The sequence below is a fragment of the Aethalodelphis obliquidens genome, unplaced genomic scaffold (genome assembly GCF_003676395.1).
Source record: "Aethalodelphis obliquidens isolate GAN/ISIS:26980383/991018 unplaced genomic scaffold, ASM367639v1 scaffold23, whole genome shotgun sequence".
Taxonomy (NCBI): Eukaryota; Metazoa; Chordata; class Mammalia; order Artiodactyla; family Delphinidae; genus Aethalodelphis; species Aethalodelphis obliquidens.
This window is the reverse complement of record NW_020837967.1, coordinates 114795-128671: the sequence shown is the minus strand read 5'-3', so window position 1 is coordinate 128671 and position 13877 is coordinate 114795. Positions and strand designations below refer to the sequence as shown.

General features: G+C 45.0%; 1 long non-coding RNA gene across 2 annotated transcripts in view; it reads left to right on the top strand.

The window, feature by feature from the left end:
• Nucleotides 1–13877, top strand: part of LOC113628225 (uncharacterized) — a 100431-nt gene that overhangs the window by 82030 nt on the left and 4524 nt on the right. Inside the window, exon 3 of one of the 2 annotated variants that reach the window (XR_003435927.1) lies at nucleotides 9232–12534. The exons of the other annotated variant lie outside the window; for it this stretch is intronic. This is a non-coding gene — a long non-coding RNA (uncharacterized LOC113628225). Of the gene's footprint in view, nucleotides 1–9231; nucleotides 12535–13877 lie in introns of those variants that run through there. 2 annotated transcript variants of the gene reach the window in all.

The following is a 13877-nucleotide window of genomic DNA, read 5'->3' as shown; positions in this document are numbered from 1 at the left end:
TCGGTCTGTAGTCTAGCAAGGGGTGTGCGGCAAATACCCGACAAAGGCAATCTTTCTTACTGTACTTTCACGTGGTCCCTAGGTAGATAAACATCCTTTCTCCCAGAAAATATATAAATGAAATCAAAGTGTTTTTATTTCAAATTCCAGCTGCCACTTTAGGGCTGTTGGGTAGGACAGGTAATAGGATGGCTGAGCAATGTGGGGGGTCTCCCTAGAATCCGGTGTGCACCCTCTTTCTTTTTGTATGGCCTTTTCCCTTGAAGAGTTACTCTGCTCTTACTACTATGTGGTAAATGTCTATTTTCAGAACTGAATTCATTCCAGATCACATCCAGGTTCTAACCACCTTCCTGACTCTTCCATTGAACTTTACTAAAGTGACTACAGCCAAACTCAAGATTAATCTCCAGAACCCAAGTCTCACCCTAAAATTCCCCGTTTATCAATGGCATCATCTTCAAAAGCCTCAAAACCCCTAAATGATGTTCCCTTTCCACATCCAGTTACTCACCATTGCTCTAACAGTCCTTCCTCTGTACACACTGAAAATATGTGCACAATGAACAAAGCAAAGACAGATACCACGGACAGGTGTGGGCACGCCGTCCTGTCTCTGCCTGCATCTTGAGGACACCTGGAGCTCATGGAGATGAGGAGGAACTCTAAAGTCTGAGGCTGCTGATCACAGGCATCTCAGAGCCTGAGCCTCCAGATGAGTGTCACTCTTAAAATAGTCAGTACCCACTTCATTCAATAGACTAAACTCCAAATAACTTTTAATTATTTGCAAAAACTAAACTCAATTTCCAATACAAAGACTTTCTATTCTTCAGAAGAAACAGAAGATGTACTCAGAGTCCTAAAAGCAGTTTCAAAAAATAGTTCCAAAATATTTTGACTCATTTTTTAGAGTAAGTGTACTGCTCCCCAATAGGACAATTGTCAATAGCTTATATTCTTCCTTAGTGGTTTATGATTTAAGATTTGGTGCATTTGTAGCTCCTGTCAAAGGTCAGTGTTTTCTCCAAACCAAAATATAATGTGAATGATATTATAAAGCATTAGACTGACCTAGAGATAGAAAATGTTACTCAGGAAACCGCTAGTATCCAAGACTAACTGACTTCTATGCATATTTTTGAATTCTATTGTTATACCTCTGAATGGTTTAATCTCAACTATGCTTTTTTAAGTGCGTGATTGGATATATTTGGGTAATTGAATACAGCTGTATAACCACCACCACAGTCAAGATCTAGAACAGTCCCATTGTTCCAAATGTTTCCTGTTTCCTTTTGCGGCTGATTCCCTCCCCCAACCCCTGCCCCAGACCAACAATGACCTGCTTCCTGTCACTGTCACTTTGCTGTTCATGGAGTTTCGTATGAACGAAACAATACAGTCTGTAGTGTTTTCCGTTTGATTTTTCATCCATGTTGTGGTGTGTATTACTATATTGCTCCTTTCTGTGGCCGAACAGTATTCTGTGGTAGCATGGATATTACAGTGTGCTTATCCATTCATCAGCCCAAGGGTATTTGGGTTGCTTCCAGTATGTGGCTATTAGGAGTAACGCTTTATGTAGACATGTGTTCCATTTCTCGTGGGGAGAGACCTAGGAGTGAGATTGCTGGGTCATAAGTAAGTAAGTGCATATTTATCTTTACAATATTCTGCCTCACTTCTTTCCAAATAGCCACACCATTTTGCATTTCCACCATCAATGAGTGGGTGTTAACATTTATTCCACATCTTCACCAGCACTTGGATTTGCCATTCTTTTCATGTTTAGCCGTTTCAGTGGGCACAGCAGCATCTCCTTAGGGGTTTCATTTGCATTTCTCTGATAACCAGTGATGCCAAGCATCTTCCATGTGTTTGTTAGCCATTCATAGATCTTCTGTTGTGAAATGTCTACAGTCTTTTGACCATTTTGATCTGGGTCTTTTTTTCTTATTGCTAAGAAATTACTAATTATATATTCTTTTTCATTTTTAATTTATTATATTTATATATTTATATTTGTTATTAATTGATTATATTTGTATGTATACTTAATTTTTATTTGCAATTTTATATTCTTATTTTAAAGAAGAACCTTTCAAATGATCTATTTCAAGCTCTCCAAAGAATGGAGGGGCAAGTTGACTTGTTATTTGTATGATTTAGGAGCTCATTTGCAAAGAAAACCTCCTCTGAATTATGAGAGTGAGTATGTGTATAGGGTGGGTGCATGTGTGTATGTGTAAGGGTGTGTGTGGGTGTGTCAGCGTGGAGAATGGTGAAGAGGCAGGATAACCACAGGTTCGTAGACTGTCTCAGGAAATATCCTATAACTTATTCATCTGTTTTCTCTGCTTCATTTAAAAGAACATCAAGCAAAAACTGTGTTGTTTTTGTAACCCAGACTTCCAGGAACAGAAAGTCAGCCCCAAGGTCTGAAAGGAGGAAAGGCAAGTCCTCGTTTCTTAGATCAGCAGGGCCTGGTTGCAGACACAGTCCTTGCTCGGGTGTCAGGTCCAGCAGCGGGCGGCTCCCGCCTTCTCACTGGAAACTGACATGTACAGTCTGTTAATGCCTGAGTGAGTACAGAGAGCCTGGGAGAGGGAGCCACTGTCAGTATCCTGGCAGCAATAGAGAGCTGGAGGGAAAATGCAGTATTAGAAACAGATAAATGCAGTAGGAGTGAGCCAAAAACATATGGCTGAGCAAAAGCAGAGGCTCCGTTTACAGACAGCTGAATTCACTATAACATGACACTTAAACTGACCTGAGCAGGCTATTTTTCTTTAACCCCCGTCACCTATGGCATGTACCAAAGAATTAATTCATAAGAAGTTTGGAGAGAAACCTAACATATCCCGGGAGCAGGTGTGTTATCTCTCATCTTTCTCAATACCTGTGCCAAACCTTATTTTGGTCCAAGCCTATTTAAATAATGAACACTGCCCAAATGGTGGTCATTACCTACCCGCAGGTAGGTACTATGTCTACTCAAAGTATTCAACCACTGAAATGTGATTGAATGCCGCAGCAGATCCTTCACTTTCGAAGGGATATCTTGACATGCCCCCACGCCGCTGGGCCTCTAGAAATTTTACTGAAGTACAAGGCTGCTGGATTTTTGTTGGATTTATTTCCCATCCTCTGACATGCAAATGTCTTACCAGAAAGTCTAGACCATTTGCCACTTCTCACTAACTAGGTCCAGTTGCTCCTGGCCAAAAAAAAGCGAAGAATTAGATTATGTAACTTCCAAATCAGTGTGAATTAAACAGGAAAATGAAGAATATTTCATCAATCCATAAAAAGGCAGAAAAGCAGAAAAAAAGAAAAATCACCATGAATAGATCATTGTAAATGATAGGTAGGCAACCTCAAATAGATGTTAGATATGAAGAGAACCGTATAGTTATAATAGATGTATCACATTCATTCTCAGGTTACATTAAAAAAATCTGCCTATGTACGTGTTTTGTTGGGGACCTCCTAAAAGCATGCGGTGAGACAGGGTTAGCCACGAAGAGATTCATCAGGGGCCACGACTATGAAGGGGAAGGAGGAAGGAGCTGGGTGGAGGGGTGGCGCTGGCAGAGCTGCTCTGGGGGCAGGTCTGACAGCAGGTGAGGGAAGCAGGAGGGAGGTTGGGGGAATGCATCTTAGACCGCAGCTCTGGGGGAGTCTGGTTGTGGGCATTCCTCCGTCCCAACCAACCCCCAGCACCCAGCATGGACCTGCCCTGGTGCACCTGCCCCGCAGGGAGCAGGGAGTAGCAGATGGGTCTCAGAGCCACTGCTCAGAGACCAGAGTGGAGCATGCTCCTAGAGGCAGCCCGCAGCCCTGCCGTCCACCAGGCACACACCGCAGGCGTGACACAAAAGGTTATGTAGTAAGAGGGTTGAAAGAATATGCTGAGAAAGCAAACACTTTAAGAGCTTTACTGAAATGTAATTCACATACCATTCAGCTTACCGGTTGAAAGTGCGCAATGTTTTTAAACTTATATTCACAGAGTTGAGCAACCATCACCACAATCTAAATTTAGAATATTTTTATTTCTCCCAAAAGAAAGCCTGTTCCTATGAGCAGTCACTCCCCATTCCACCTCCTGCAGCCCTAGGTTACTACTTACCTTCCTGCTGTCTCTATAAATTTGCCTGTCCTGGACATTTCACATACATGGGATTACATAAAAACACATGGTCTTTTGTGTCTGGCTCTTTACACATAGCATGTGTTCAGAGTTCATTTGTGTTGTAGTGTGTATCAGTACTTCATTCCTTTTTTTTTTTTTTCATTTATTTATCTTTGGGTGCGTTGGGTCTTCATTGCTGCACGTGAGCTTTCTCTAGTTTCGGCGAGTGGAGGCTACTCTTCCTTGTCGTGCACGGGCTTCTCATTGCGGTGGCTTCTCTTGGTGCAGAGCACGGGCTCTAGGCTCACAGGCTACAGTAGTTGTGGCTCACGGGCTCTGTTGCTCAGCAGCGTATGGGATCTTCCCGGACCAGGGATCGAACCCGTGTTCCCTGCATTGGCAGGCAGATTCTTAACCACTGCGCCACCAGGGAAGCCCTCATTCCTTTTTATTGACAAATTACATTCCACTATGTGGAAATACCATATTTTATTTACCCATTCATAGATTGATGGGCATTTGTATTGTTTCCACTTTGGGGACCATTACAAGTAATTCTGCTAAAGCATTTGTCTACAAGTTTTTCTGTGGACGTATGTTCTTATTTCTCTTGTGTAAACACCTAGGAGCATGACTGCTGACTCATAGCATAACTCTTAACATTTTGGGGAAATGAAAACTTTTCCAAAGCACCTCCACCATTTTATATTCCACCGAAAACGTATGAGTGCTTTAATTTTCTGTACCCTTAAACCTTCTCCATGCACACTTGACTTAATAATATGTAACCTTAATCAGTTTACCTACATTTTTAGAAAACAATGCAAGAGTCTTAAAATAGACTGACTTCAGAAAATTACCTCCTCCTTTCTTACATGTTATGATTGGGTCATATTTTGCTTCCACCTTGATTGCAGAACTCCCAGAAACAGAACTTACTGTTTTTACAAGAGTCAAAGTATATTTATTTCAATTCTAGTCACGTATTTGCAGTATCTTTGATCACCATTTTTTTTTTTCCTTTCATTCCTATTCTTTCTCCTGGAATCAATTGCTTTCCCTTTGGTAGTTCTTTCAGCAAAGGTCTATGAGTTGTAGAACATCTTCTGTCTGTCTTTCCTTCTTTCCTGCCTTGTCTTTCTTTTCTTTTCTCTTTTTTGGTCTAAAAATGTCTTTACTCATTTGAAACAATATATAGGGAAACACAGAATTGTGAGATCAGAGCTGAGTTACCCTCAGACTCTCTGCAGGATCCTTTGGGCACGAGGAGCCCAGTCACTTACCCAGGCAGCCGCCAGTCACACGGGTCCCTCCCAATCCTTGTCACCTGTGGCTCCCCTGTCTCTCCCGGCTTTTCCCATCTGTTAACAGCTGGTGCTCACTGGATTCTCAAACCTGCTCTCAGGGGCTTCCCTGGTGGTGCAGTGGTTGAGAATCTGCCTGCCAATGCAGGGCACACAGGTTCAAGCCCTGGTCTGGGAGGATCCCACATGCCGCAGAGCAACTAGGCCCGTGAGCCACAATTACTGAGCCTGCGCGTCTGGAGCCTGTGCTCCGCAACAAGAGAGGCCACGATAGTGAGAGGCCCGCGCACCGCGATGAAGAGTGGCCCCCGCTTGCCACAACTAGAGAAAGCCCTCACACAGAAACGAAGACCCAACACAACCATAAATAAATAAATAAATAAAGCAAACTGTCAACAAGTAAAAATAAATAAACACTAAAAAAACAAACAAACAAAAAAACCTGCTCTCAGTCTTCCCATCTCACTGTCCAGGTGGCCCAGGGCTATTTCTCTCCAGGGTCCTTCTGTGTGGTCACATCTCAGGTCAGGTCTTGCCAGGGGATGGGCTCGGATATTCATTCCCACAGGGCAGTCCAGCACTTCTGGGGTTTTATGAACTTTCCTAACAGAATTCTGTATATTCTCTGGCATGTATCTCCCAGCAAAACTTTAGGTCTTTTCCCCGGGAGAGTACTAGTTATCAGGCTCACCAACAAGACTGCATAATTTTTGAGAAAAAAGACACATTTACCATAATCTTTTCTAAGCTTAAAATTAGCACCCTAGTCAGTGCTTTATTTAAACAATGATATCAAGGTTCTGAGGACGAGGAGTTGGAGAATGGCAATGCCTAAAATATTCTCTAAAAACACTTTCTCATAGAAAATGATGCTTCTGTTTGGCACCCGTAACCATAACTCAATCTGTTAGGCAAACATAATTTAAAGGTTTGAGGTTTTTTTTCTTTTTCTAAGAGAATTTAAACTTAAAAAGAACTATTTTAGAGCCAAGTGATTAAACTGAAAAGCAGACTCCCACCCAAAAAAACTGTGGTTACTTAAATCTTAATAATTAACAAGTCATTGAAGGTCCCATTTCTTGATGCTTATCCTCAAATTCTGTTAAAAAAAAAATACAGTCAAGTTTATCTATTTTCCCAGATGTTTCTGTTAAAAAAAAAAACTGGTATGCTTTATGGTCATTTGAAAAATATTAATAGAAGACTTAGGCATCTGCTTTGTTAGAGATTTGGGTTTGCTCTCACGGGGAGACCCCTCTTGAGGGGGAGGATGTGGGAAGGGTGCAGGCCATGGCTTGCTTTCAGAAGGCTGTGAGGATGCCCTCCAGCTGAGAACAGGCCCCAGCATCCCCCATCTCTCTCTTCTGTCCCTGCTGGACCGTCACTCGGATGCCAGCACGTCCCTGCTTCCCTGCTTCTGTCTCAGAGGCAGCTTCTTCTGGCAACAAGCAGGAGCTTTGGAACCACTGTCTTCTGTGCTCACCTCCCGGGCGCCCTGCCCAGGGTCAACGCCACCCACCACACACGCGCGGCATAGCCGGCTGCTGCGGGGCCAGCAGACTGGTCCACACAACCACTGGGGGGAGCAGGGTGGGGCAAACCCTTCCATCCCCGCAGGTCACTGTAGGTGAGTCCTGGCTGTGTAACAAGCAAACCTCTCCCAGCCGCAAAGGGCTAAAGCACAGGCATTGCATTTCTGATTGTGCTGTACCTATGAGAGGCAGGCCACACCTTCCACCTCACTGGCCTCCTCAAGACCCGAGACCTGAGGCCCAGGCAGCTCTGTGACCCCAGGAGCCTCCTTCCAGCCTCCCAGCATACACTTTCTTCTCATTCTCTTGTGAGACACCACAGGGACCAGAGTCTCCAGGGGTCGGAATTCCCTTCACTGACTCTGGGAATCTTGGGCACTGCTGTCCAGGAAGGTCCAGGTCCCATGGCCAAAAGTTGGGAGTCACCTGATAAGATCTCCTTTTTCATATTCTCAGTGTGGTGGGCTGCCACCATGCTGCTTCCTTTAACTGGTGAGCCTGTTAACCCAGGACCAGCTACAGATCTTGTGGGGCCCAATGTAAAATTAAAATGGAGGGCCTTTGTTCAAGAATCATAAAGAATCTCAAGACAGCAACAGCAGAGAGAGCATTGGCCAGGTGCAGGGGCAGCACTGGGTTAACCGTACACCGTCTCCTGAGACAGATGGCCCAAAGCCATGGGAATGGAAATACGTCCTGGGTTGGGAAGATACATTTTCCTGGAGTCAAGATGCCTCATCATTGTAAGGCATTTGATACCTTTATGGCTCTACCTGTGGAATTGTTCTATAATAATAGTGGCTGAAGAATGGCAAAACTGTTGTTGAACCCAAGTTCTTATGCCCCTCACACAGTGAGGACAAACAAACCGAAACCTCAGAGTTTGGAGCAGAGAAAAGTTTTATTGCAAGGGTCAAGCAAGGAGTATAGGCAGCTCATGCTGTAAGGACCCAAACTCCCTGATGGTTTTCAGGGAAGAGTTTTTAATGTAAATTTTAGGCGGAGGGCTGCAGGATGCATGCTTTCTTCTGATTGGTGGTGAGGTAACAGGGTGATGTTTCAGGAATCTTGCGTTCAGCCTGAAGTTACCACCCTCCACCGGGTGGGGGCCTTAGTTCCCGTAGAAGAACTCAGAGACCTGTATCAGATTAATATGTATATCCACTGGGGAGGAACTAGGATTCTGCTTTATTGCTGCATTATTGTTTCTTGACTGCTTTTCCTTTGTTTCAGCATTCCCTCACTTTCCTAATAAGTAACCTTTGGAACTCAGGGAAGGCCTACAAACAAGAAATGCGGGACATGGAAAGGCTTTTGTACCTGGGAGGGCCCCACAGAGTCCTGCTCAGTTTCAAAACCAGGAAGCCATAGGTCATGTAAACACAGTAGTTTTATTTTACTGGGTTCACACAGCATTTTAAAAGCGTACAATTTCATCTGAAAATCTACATTTTCAGCTCCTTCTGAAACATCAAAAGTAAGGACCTTGAACCAGCTTGGAGAGCACTGCCCCTTGCATAGCTCTGACCACTCTCAAAGTAACCTGTGCTCCCAGGGCCCAGCAGTTTCCATCCTCTCTACCCAGCTGGCTCAGCCCGTTTGCACCTTCACAAGAAATTACCGTAGACGGTGCAGCTTATGAACAGCAAGTATCTCTCACAGTTCTGGAGGCTGGAAGTCCAAGATTAAGGTGCCAGCAGATTGGGTGTCTGGTGAGGGCTCCTCCTGGTTCCTAGAAGGCATCTTCTCCCTGTGTCCCCACGTGGAGAAAGGGGCAAGGGAGCTCTCTGGAATCTCTTCTATAAGGACACTGATCCCATCGTGGGGGCTCCACCCTCATGACCTCATCACCTCCCAAAGGCCCCACCTCCTGACACCATCCCCTTGGGGGTTAGGACTCAACACAGGAATCTGGCGGGGCACACAGACATTCAGTCCATAGCACCTCCTTAGTCATCCATGCTTTCTTCCTGCCCTCTGGAGGCCATGATGCCTCTCCTGCTTCAACGGCTCTGCCCTGAAACAGGAAGATGAGCTGTCTCATCAGGGGGATGCCTGTTTCCAGTCAACACTACCCTCCCCAGTCCCTCCCCAATCCTTGGAAAGCAGGCACAGCTTAAGGCTCCTTGGAAAATTTGGGCAAAGTAGGAAAGTATATTTCCTAGTTACTGGGTAAAAGTTTGAGATAGAAGAAGAGTGATATTCACCCAAAATATAATCAGGACTACTTTTCTTTCTCCCTTTTCCCTCCCCTCAGTCCCTGCTGCAAGGATCATATCCATCTGATCCTCAACTGCACCTTCTCTCTCACTGGAGCAGGGGCGTGGAGCCCTGAACTGGGGAGCTGAGTCCACGTCCCCACCTTTGTCTGCCTTTGCAAAGTGTCGGAGAGGAAGGCGTTTTCCTCTGCCTTCCGGGTTCTTCTGGCTGGTCTAAGAATTGCACTGACATGAGACAGATGAACAGGAGAAAAGCAAACAAAAGTTTAATAACACATATACATGGGAGTGATCCAGGAAAACTGAGTAAATCACCAAAATGCATGAAGCCCTCACCTTACCTACCACCTTCTGCTAAAGACAGAAGAGGATGCTGAGGGTGGGGAGAGTCAGTTTTGGGAGGCGACTGGGTGAGGTTCTTATGCAGATTGAAGTCCTGCCTTCTCCAGTGATGAGAGTTTCTAGAGGCTTGGACATCCTCTTCTTCCTGCTGCGGAGGGGGAGATATCCTTACAAACAGAGCCTTCCCTTCTAAATGCAAATGTTTCTTACAAAAGAGTAATTCCTGCTTGGTTTTCAGAGTTTTTCCCATGTATGCTGTTTCTTAGAAAATAGGCAGCTTAAAATAATTAATATGCCCAAGAGACACACTTTCAGGTGGCAAAATTGGCTCCCCTACAAAAGCCTCCCAGAGACGCAGTGCAGCTCACACCCCTCATTTGTCCAGTCGGACACTTAGCTTAATTGAGTGCAAGTCGAATTATTAGTTCACAGCTACAAAACCCTCCATCCCCACCACTGTAGTTGGCCTCATTAGGGGGGATAATCTGTCTTAAAAGAGATTTGTTTTAAAACTCCTAAGACTCAAGTTGCTCCTGTCTAGTGAGGGCATAATTTAATATGACCACCAGAATGCACATGTCCGATTCTAGGGGACCTATTGGTATTGGTTTTATCAGTTGGAAGACATTGGTGTTCAACTGAATAATGACATCTTCAGGAAAAGCGGGCCCTGCTTATTTTTATGAAATATTATCTACTGGGAGCAAGTGCTGGTCTCACAAACAGTTTCTGTCCAAGCTCCTCAAGAACAGGATGTGATCAGCAAAGTGAATGATTTTCTCTTTAACACAGAGTAATCTGTCTGCTCTCGTGTAAACAGCATTCAATTTTTCTTGGCATAATGGCTTCCTCTGTAGATGAAATGAGCCTTTTGTACTTGAGAAAAATGTGTATAATTTTGGCCATTGGCTGAGATAACTTAACAGCTTTCTGAAGTCAGGTATTTTTAGAGCGCATGTAAAACAGCGACTGGTAATTAATAGAATATCGACTGGTTCAGCCTCGTCTAATCATAGACTGCATATAAATCATAAGGTGTTTTGCAATTAGGAAAATCCATATTAAATAACAAAGTACTGTTATCTCAGTAAACTTAACAAGTGTGGACTAATGCAGTATGGAATAATTGCTGCAATACAGATGTACCTGTATAGAACAGGTCTCCATTTATCGCACGTAAAACAGACTTCTTGTTTTTGTGGACACGGCTGTACTGACTAAAGGTCACTGGTGAAATACTTCGCCAATATCCCCAAAATGCTTGTTTCTCCTCCAGGGATTTTCCATACTGTCTGTCTATCCCAAACACCAGCAGAGCCTTCTCTTTGCATCTCTACACGGGTAGTGATTAAAGGCTCCTTGATTTCAGCAGTGCCAACCAGGATCACAGCATTTATGGAGCTTTCAGCATCCCCATTACAAATGTCTCATAAGTGATCAGCTGTAAAGCATATTTGAACCAGCTGAGGACAACATCAGCATAAAAAGATCTCAAAAGATCTTGGCCTGAGAGAGGATATTCTTTTTATGATGAGATTTTCCCATTTATTTTTAAAATATATAGAACACTTTTATTTACATTTGCCATCTATTTCATAGAAAAAAATATAGAAGAGTATTGTGTTACTCTTTTCACTTGGGCATATATCGCTTCTAAAAAAATAAGACACTGGAAACAATTTTTATATTGGATGGCTACTTAGTTATTAGAGTTTTTTCATTCCATGACATGCTCCCATTTGTATCTATGGAGAGTTAAAAGGCTATGAACTTACTCTCATTATTTGGTTGAATGGTGCCTTTAAAATGTTTATTTTAGAGCAGGAAGGGATCTTCAGGTCATTTAATCTAATAGTCATTTGTGAGATGAGGGAAGTAAGGAGGAGATAAGTAAATGAAGGGGTTCAGGACCTGCCAACCCCAAATGTGCCACTTTGTTGTGTAACCGAAAGTGGGTTCTGGCTGCTCACCGCTCAAAAGCCAATAAAGAGGCAAGGTTCGTGGAAGCAAAAGTGTTTTTTATTTTGGGTGCTGGCAACCGATGCTTTGCAAAGGCAGACAAAGGTGGGGACGTGGACTCAGCTCCCCAGTTCAGGGCTCCACGCCCCCGCTCCAGTGAGAGAGAAGGTGCAGTTGAGGATCAGATGGATATGATCCTTGCAGCAGGGACTGAGGGGAGGGAAAAGGGAGAAAGAAAAATAGCCCTGATTATATTTTGGGTGAATATCACTCTTCTTCTATCTCAAACTTTTACCCAGTAACTAGGAAATATACTTTCCTACTTTGCCCAAATTTTCCAAGGAGCCTTAAGCTGTGCCTGCTTTCCAAGGATTGGGGAGGGACTGGGGAGGGTAGTGTTGACTGGAAACAGGCATCCCCCTGATGAGACAGCTCATCTTCCTGTTTCAGGGCAGAGCCGTTGAAGCAGGAGAGGCATCATGGCCTCCAGAGGGCAGGAAGAAAGCATGGATGACTAAGGAGGTGCTATGGACTGAATGTCTGTGTGCCCCGCCAGATTCCTGTGTTGAGTCCTAACCCCCAAGGGGATGGTGTCAGGAGGTGGGGCCTTTGGGAGGTGATGAGGTCATGAGGGTGGAGCCCCCACGATGGGATCAGTGTCCTTATAGAAGAGATTCCAGAGAGCTCCCTTGCCCCTTCCTCCACGTGGGGACACAGGGAGAAGATGCCTTCTAAGAACCAGGAGGAGCCCTCACCAGACACCCAATCTGCCGGCACCTTAATCTTGGACTTCCAGCCTCCAGAACTGTGAGAGATACTTGCTGTTCATAAGCTGCACTGTCTACGGTAATTTCTTGTGAAGGTGCAAACGGGCTGAGCCAGCTGGGCAGAGAGGATGGAAACTGCTGGGCCCTGGGAGCACAGGCTACTTGGAGAGTGGTCAGAGCTACTGCAGGGCCAGTCAGCTCTGACAGTCATCTTGATGTTGGTCATGCAGTGGTCTGATCAGCGTCATCCTGATTGTTTTAAGTGTAGTTCATCTTCAGTTCCAGGGTCAGTTTGTTCCCATTTTTCTTGAAGCCAATTCTCAGAATTGTGGCAGCTTATGTCACGGCTACAATCTGGTCATCATGTAGTTAACTGCTTCCACCTGGTGGGGGTTACAGTATCTATAAGACAGCTCACAGGATATGGCTCAGAACATTATCTATAGCCCTTGAGAAGGAACTAAAGGTCCTTGACTTTGCTTACTGACTAAACTATTATTGTTTTGTCCTGTTTGACTGCTTTTCTCTGCTTCTGCATTTTCTCACTTCTTGATTAAACTTATTCTTTGGCTAAAGTTTTTCCACAGGTAAAAGGCTGGCAGAGGACATGGCTGGGGCGGGGGTGGGGACCATAGGGTCCTGTTCCATTTCAGATGTACTGATTACTTTGAGCTGAAGGCATTTGAAGGGCAGCAGATGCAGGGGGAGCTTCCCCTCAACCCCCTCAACTGCCTGAACACAGAGCCTCCACAGGAACTCGGGGTCTTAGGTCCCCTCCTGGGAGCTTCACCACCAGGAAGACTGACTCTTGTCCCAGGAGAGGAGCCTAGAAGTGGAACCCACCCCCAGACAGACAGTCACCAACTGCCACCCTCCCATTCATCCTCTAAGGGCCACTCATCTTCCCTGGAAAACATGTACTATCCCCAGAGAGGCACCCCCTCCCCTTCCCCTGTTAAGATGGTATATAAGCTCTCAAATTTTACCACCATTTGGATATTTACTTGTTTTTTCCTGTGATGCCCCTAAGCACATAATACTAAAAACGAATAACTGCATATAACATTTCTCCTGTTAATTACCTGTTGTCAGTTTATTTCATAGACACATAGGAGGGTAGAGGGAACTCTTTCCCCCCCACCTACAAAACTTCCCAAGGTCATGGGCGTCAAGTTTCAGTTTCATGAGAGCTGAAACTCAAATGCAGGACCCAGGATCTAAACCCAACACATGGCCGCTCCCCACCAAGTGTAACCCTTGGCACCAGGCACAAGGTTACACAGCCAAAGTGAGACCTCAGATCTAAGCTTCCGTCACCCTTTCCACCGCTCTGTGCCTGGTGCTGTCCTTCTGACTCAGGTGATGTTACCCAGACCCATGCAGGTGTACGTGACTCCTAAAGGTACAGGGCAGCCTTGGTGACTGATCACCACTGTGGTCTCCATCACCCATATCACTCGTGCGCTCAGTGCTATGTGCACACTTGTCCTGGTGGCATCCCTGTGAGGTGAGTGCCCCAGACAGGAGAATGGAGCCCGAGTAACCGTGGCTTGTCCCTCTAGCCCGTGCCTGGACCAGGCCATGAGGCCTCTGGCCCACGGCTCCACCCCTGATGG